Source organism: Procambarus clarkii, chromosome 51, assembly GCF_040958095.1.
Source record: "Procambarus clarkii isolate CNS0578487 chromosome 51, FALCON_Pclarkii_2.0, whole genome shotgun sequence".
Taxonomy (NCBI): Eukaryota; Metazoa; Arthropoda; class Malacostraca; order Decapoda; family Cambaridae; genus Procambarus; species Procambarus clarkii.
The window spans coordinates 28,503,485-28,511,051 of NC_091200.1; the positions used below are offsets into that span (position 1 = coordinate 28,503,485).

Sequence of the window (7,567 nt, forward strand, 5' to 3'; positions counted from 1 at the left end):
TTCTATTAATATATAATGTTGAAATAAATATCACACAAAGTCTGTGTATCTGTTTTTAGATGTCTTATAAATTTTTATTTAAAATAGTATTAATGATTTTTATGAAACTTGAGTAAAAATTATGTTAATTATTATTAATCTAATTGTTATTATTTTAAGTAAAAGAATTGCAAGTATTCGCATAACCACGGGATCTCTGTTTGTGTATGAATGCACGGATTTGTTTTTGTTATGAGATGGACGCCTTAGAAAGCATGGTGTAGGCCACCTGTGGCTCGCATCCGATCCCACGATCGTCGTCGCCCCTAAATCAACACAACAGGTATTTAGTATTTACGATTATAATAAGTAATATTTCTTTTATAATAATATTGCAGCAGGTGGTGTAGTGGTAGGACACTCGCCTGGCGTTCCGCGAGCACTGTCATGGGTTCGTATCCTGGCCGGGGAGGATTTACTGGGCACAATTCCTTAACTGTAGCCTCTGTTTAACGCAACAGTAAAATGTGTACTTGGTTGTAACAACGATTCTTCGCGGCGGGGATCGTATTCCAGGGACCTGCCCGAAAAGCTATGCGTACTAGTGGCTGTACAAGAATGTAACAACTCTTGTATATATCTCAGGTTAGGGGCTAGGCATTTACACTCTTAGGTCAGCAAACTAGCTAGAAGGTTAGACCATTAGACTCCACTGGTCAATCGGGGCCCTGCATGACTCAGCTTATCCTAACCTAGCCCAGCTTAAACCATCTTAGCATAGTTCATTCTAGCTGTGCATAGTGCTTGCACAGCCTTGCTTATCCTAGTTTACCTCTTCCTAGCCTACCGTAGCCAAGCCTATCCCAGTATACCCTTACCTAGTCTTGCCTAGCCTAACCCTGCCTTGCTTTTAAACATGACCAGTCCTTCCTACCCTAGCCAAGCCCTGACCAGCTTAGCCAAGCCAATCCCTGCCTAGATTTAGCATAGCCTTGCCTTTTTATTAATATATAGAGGGTACCACCTCTGGTTGAGTATGTAGGAACCCTTCAATTATAGGGTTGAGGGTTCCATATATATATATATATATATATATATATATATATATATATATATATATATATATATATATATATATATATATATATAATATATAAATAATGTGTGTGTAAACATGCCACGTGTGTGTAAATCACAAAAATTAACACTTGATGAAAAATGTGACAGTGTCAGACCACGGAGGAAGAATTGAAACAGGAATTTCCTTAAGTACTTTCATATATTAATACATCTTCAGAAGGAATAATTTTTTATATAAATTAAATTAAAAAAAAACATTCCTCCATGGTCTGACACTCATATATATATATATATATATATATATATATATATATATATATATATATATATATATATATATATATATATATATATATATATATATATACTGTATATATATATATATATAGTGTGTGTGTGTGTGTGTACTCACCTAGTTGTGCTTGCGGTGGTTGAGCTCTGGCTCTTTGTCCCGTATGTATGTATGTATGTATTCATATATATGTATATATATATCCTGCCTGAAATGCTGCGTGTACTAGTGGCTTTACAAGATAGTTCTTATAAAGATAGCATTTTGTGGTTATTCTCTATATCTGGTTCACCTAACAGTAAATAAGTACCTGGGAGTTAGACAGCTGCTATGGGCTGCTTCCTAGGGATGTGTGTGTGTGTTTGTATTCATGTTGAATTTTACAAAGTAGGAAGAAATGTTTGTAAAAAAAAAAAATCAAATATTTTTGAAAGTATAAGTAGATTTGATATTTTTCTTTAATTGTTTATGTCTGCTGTCTCGCCTCCTTTATAAAATGGCATCATTCTTGCTTTTTTAAGGATATCAGGAAAAGTAAGGCACTCCAGAGATTTGTTAACTCCTTCCTAGTGTTGCCTAGCCCAGCCCAGCCTAGACAAGGCAGGCTGGGCATCCTAGCCTCACGCAGCTTAGCCCCAACCTACATGTAGCATCCCAGTCCATCTTAAGTGATCATTACCTTACTGTTTTTACATTAATTACATTAGCTGTGTTTTCTCTTCAGCCCTGAATGTAATGTGGTGGAACATAAGCAGATACATATCAGGTCTTAGAGAATCTGTACTTCATACATTTCTTAATAATGTCTCACAAATATTTAAATAATTAAAAAAAAATTGTATAATAACTTCATATTATTCTTGCAATTTATTTTTGCATTTTTTTATACAAAATTTACATTTTAAAAGATTACCTCTATTTTTAGATTGATGACTTGAAGACTACAGTGCCATCCACAGCATATCATGGTCTTAAAATATCTCCTAGCAATGACGAGACCAATTTTCACAGAGATCAAATTTTTGCTAAGCAGTAATCACAGGTAAATATATATTATATATATATAATATTATATATATAAAATTAACTACTTCATTGCTCAAAGCACCTTTAGACATTCTGAGAGTTGTGCTATTTTATTAATTAATTAATTAGGCTATATTTTAATGTTTTGTAATGTTTTCATTACTTTTTTTGTTTTGAAATATAAATTGTTGAATTTTGAAACATTTTGACATTAACTATACCTGAATATTTAAAACAAAAAAAATACCAGAACTATGTCCTTGACAATTGCACTAAGAAGTCTTTGCCAAAATCAGGTGCTCAGTGCAGTAGTTAAAAACTTAAAAGTTGTACCACCTCTGGTGCAAGATTAGGGACCCATAGCTTCAGAGAAGAAAATAAAGAGTACTCAGAGAAGGCCTTGAATAATAGGCAGGCTGTTTGTGTGTGTTTCGACGGTAAGCTTGCTGACACCATATGTAATTACCTAAGTGTAGTTACAGGATTAGAGCTACGCTCGTGGTGTCCCGTCTACCCAGCACTCTTTGTCACATAATGCTTTGAAACTACTGACGGTCTTGGCCGCCACCACCTTCTCACTTAACTTGTTCCAACCGTGTACCACTCTGTATGCGAAAGGAAATTTTTGTATATTTCTTTGGCATCTTTGTTTAGTTAGTTTAAATCTATGACCTTTTGTTCTTGAAGTTCCAGGTCTCGGGAAATCTTCCCTATCGATTTTATCAATTCCTGTTACTATTTTGTACATAGTGATTTTATCACCTCTTTTTGTTGTCTTCTAGTTTTGGCATATTTAATGCCTCTGACCTCTCCACATAGCTCTTACCCTTTAGTTCTGGGAGCCACTTAGTAGCATGTCTTTGCACCTTTTCCAGTTTGTTGATGTGCTTCTTAAGATATGGGCACCACACAACCGCTGCATATTCTAGCCTTGGCCGAACAAAACTCGTGAACAATTTCTTTAGTATTTCGCCATCCATGTATTTAAACGAAATTCTGAAGTTAGAAAGTGTGGCATAGGCTCCTCACACAACGTTCTTTATGTGGGCCTCAAGTGATAGTTTTCTATCTAGAATCAACCCTAGACCTCTTTCTTTTATCAGAATTATATAAAGATTTCTCACATAATTTGTAGGTTGTGTGGGATCTATGTTCTATTCCACATTCCATAACATGGCATTTATTCACATTAAATTTCATTTGCCAAGTGGGGCTCCATATATTTATTTTGTCCAGGTTTTCTTGAAGGGCATGACAATCAATTAAATTTTTTATCCATCCCATTATCTTAGCATCATCAGCAAACATGTTTATATAATTCTGTATTCCAACTGGTAGATCATTTATGTAGACAATGAACATTTCTGGTGCATGTACTGTGGTACTCCACTTGTGACACTTCTCCAGTCCGATTGCCTCTGATTACTGCCCTCATTTTTCTATCAGTCAGAAAATTTTTCATCCATGTTAGAAGCTTACCTGTCACCCATCCAAAATTTTCTAGTTTCCAGAACAACCTCTTATGTGGAACTCTGTCGAAAGCCTTTTTTATGTCTAGATAGATGCAGTCGACCCAACTACCTTTTTCCTTTAAAATCTCTGTGGCTCAATCATAGAAACTGAGTAAATTCGATACACAGGATCTTCCAGATCGAAAACAATACTGTCTGTGATATTATATAATTTCTCTCCAGGTGTTCTACCCATTTAGTTTTTATTATTTTTTTTTCAATCTTTTCACTGTTACACTTGTCAATGATTCAGGTCTATAACTGAGAGGGGTGGGGTCTTCCCTGTTGCCACTTTTGTAGATTGGAACTATGTTAGCCTTTTTCCACATGTTTGCTATGACTCCTGTACACAGGGATGCCTGAAAGATCAGGTGAAGTGGAAGGCTGAGCTCAGATGCACATTCTCTCAGAACCCATGGTGAAACTCCATCTGGACCAACTGCTTTGTTCTTACTTAGCTCCTTTAGCATATTTTCCACTTCATCTCTAGACACCTCTATACGCTCTATGATGTTCTCAGAAATTCTTATTGTGTCTGGTTCTCTTAAGATTTCATTTTGTATAAACACACTTTGGAACTTTTGGTTTAATGTTTCACACATTGCATTATCATTTTCTGTGAATCTGTTTCCTATTTTCAACCTCTGGATATTATCCTTTACCTGCAATTTGTTGTTTATGAATTTGTAGAATAGGCCCAGTTCTGTTTTACATTTATCCATTATCCCTTTTTAAAAATTTATTTCTGCCTCTCCCCTTACTGCTGTATAGTTGTTTCTCGCAGCTTTGTATCGCTGGTATGATTGGGGGTTTGGCTTCTATGTTGATACCTGCTTGATGGGGTTCTGCTCTTCTACTCCCCAAGCCCGCCCCGAGGCCAGGCTCGACTTGTGAAAGTTTGGTCCACCAGGCTGTTGCTTGGAGCGGCCCGCAGGGCCACATACCCACCACAGCCCGGCTGATCCGGAACTTCTCTTAGAAAACAGTCCAGTTTTCTCCTGAAGATGTCCACGGTTGTTCCGGCAATATTTCTTATAGTCGCTGGGAGGACGTTGAACAACCGCGGACCTCTGATGTTTATACAGTGCTCTCTGATTGTGCCTGTGGCACCTCTGCTCTTCACTGGTTCAATCTTGCATTTTTTTCCATATCGTTCACTCCAGTACGTTGTTATTTTACTGTGTAGATTTGGGACCTGGCCCTCCAGTATCTTCCATGTGTATATTATTTGGTATCTCTCTCGTCTCCTTTCTAGAGAGTACATTTGGAGAGCTTTGAGACGATCCCAATAATTTAGGTGTTTTATCTCGTCTATGCGTGCCGTATATGTTCTCTGTATTCCCTCTATTTCAGCAATCTCTCCTGCTCTGAAGGGGGAAGTGAATACTGAGCAGTACTCGATACGGGACAACATAAGTGACTTGAAGAGTACAACCATTGTGATGGGATCCCTGGATTTGAAAGTTCTCATAATCCATCCAATCATTTTTCTGGCTGACGCAATATTTGCTTGGTTATGCTCCCTAAACGTTAGATCGTCGGACATCATTATTCCCAAATCCTTGACATGCTGTTTTTCTACTATGGGAAGATTCGATTGTGTTTTGTACCCTGTATTATGTTTCAGATCTTCATTTTTGCCATACCTGAAATTTATCACTGTTAAACATCATGTTATTTTCTGCTGCCCAATCTGCTTTGTTGACATCTGCTTGTAGTTTTTCAATGTCTTTCATTCCATTTTTGTGTCTTTTGGTCTGTGGCCCTCTCTCAATTTCTGTTGAACCAATCCTGTTTTCTGGCCCTGCATCTCTGTTTTTGGTATGAATGTTTGTGTGCCTTCATTGTATATTTTGCAAAATTTGGCATACATTTAATTTACTTCCCTGTCTAGCAACAAGTCTGCCTAATGACTTATTAAACAAATTTTGAAGTTCCCCATAGTGACCTCTCTCTCTTGAAATCAAGTTTATCAACTGTTTCAATGTCCCCATTTTCTGTGTGTGTGTGTTTGGAGGCTAAGCTTGCTGATACCATGTGTGTGTGTGTGTGTGTGTGTGTGTGTTTGGAGGCTAAGCTTGCTGATACCGTTTGTGTGTGTGTGTGTGTTTAGAGGCTAAGCTTGCTGATACCGTTTGTGTGTGTGTGTGAATTTGGAGGCTAAGCTTGCTGATACCATGTGTGTGTGTGTGTTTGGAGGCTAAGCTTGCTGATACCATTTGTGTGTGTGTGTTTAGAGGCTAAGCTTGCTGATACCATTTGTGTGTGTGTGTTTAGAGGCTAAGCTTGCTGATACCATGTGTGTATTTGGAGGCTAAGCTTGCTGATACCATGTGTGTGTGTGTTTGGAGGCTAAGCTTGCTGATACCATGTGTGTGTGTGTTTGGAGGCTAAGCTTGCTGATACCATGTGTGTGTGTGTGTGTTTGGAGGCTAAGCTTGCTGATACTATGTGTGTGTGTGTGTTTGGAGGCTAAGCTTGCTGATACCATGTGTGTGTGTGTTTGGAGGCTAAGCTTGCTGATACCATGTGTGTGTGTGTGTTTGGAGGCTAAGCTTGCTGATACCATGTGTGTGTGTGTGTTTGGAGGCTAAGCTTGCTGATACCATGTGTGTGTGTGTGTTTGGAGGCTAAGTTTGCTAACACCGTGTGTGTTAGCACCTATTTTTACTCACCTGTTTAAATAATAATAGGGGTGTGTACCACCTCTGGTGCAATTGTAGGGACCCACAGCCTTGAAGAAAATAAAGAGTATTCAGAGAAGACCTTGTGGATTCTCACTGAACACTAATCTTTTCTTCTCCTACCACCCCTCTTATTTTGTTTTATGCTGTATTCTATTATATATCATATAAATACATAGCCAAATGGCAATATTTATTATGTCTATACAAAAAGAAGACATCCACTTTATTTTTTTTCTCTCCTTTGTTTCTATGTGGATTTTGTTGTGACTAATGATTCTCCTCCTTCCCATCAACAGGTCTTCCTCACTGGGCTTGCTCGGCTTTTGTGTTACTGTGAGGGTGCCATCATCGTTTACCCTTCAAGACTGACTCATGCTGGCATTGCATTTGTGGACTTCCCTTCACAGTAAACAGTCCTTCTCCATATGGTGATTGTCCAGGGCAAGCAGGGTGTGACTGCCATCTTGGAGAAGCAGGGTCTTTTAATATGAAGAATCTTCCGTCTTCTCTACTTACGCCAGCTTGTGCCGGCCTTGCATTCTTGTTACTTCATGGCCTTTGGGCCTTTTTTATTTATTTTACATAATAAATTTTTTGATTAATACCCGTGTTTCACAAGAGATCCTTAACATTTTAAGCACCAATTGTATTGACTAATGTACGTCTTGTAACCTTTAAGACATAAATAGACAAGACATAGATAAATGAGTGAATAATACTGAGTGACTAGGTTAGGGCGAGGAACATAGTACAGTGTCTGGCTTTGGAAGAATGCCTACTGTTTTAGAAACCTTATTGCCATGATCATAATCGTATGGGTTAAAAAGCATTTGTTGTCACTCCTACACTGTGGCTTGTTGAGCTTGAAACCTTTGCTCCTTGTTCGTGTTACATCTGACCTTTTGAAGAAATTGTATGAATCAATATCCTCCAAATTGTTCAGTATTTTAAAGGTTTCGCTCTATTACTCTATCATTTGCATATATCTAAGC

The 7,567-nt window shown here is 37.8% G+C and overlaps 1 long non-coding RNA gene across 1 annotated transcript; it reads left to right on the forward strand.

Moving 5' to 3' along the window:
* The first annotated feature begins 200 nt into the window (after window positions 1-200).
* Window positions 201-7,179, forward strand: LOC138351858 (uncharacterized). The gene is made up of 3 exons (XR_011222632.1): window positions 201-322; window positions 2,277-2,393; window positions 6,872-7,179. It is a non-coding gene; the product is annotated as an uncharacterized lncRNA (long non-coding RNA).
* The last annotated feature ends 388 nt before the right edge of the window (window positions 7,180-7,567 follow it).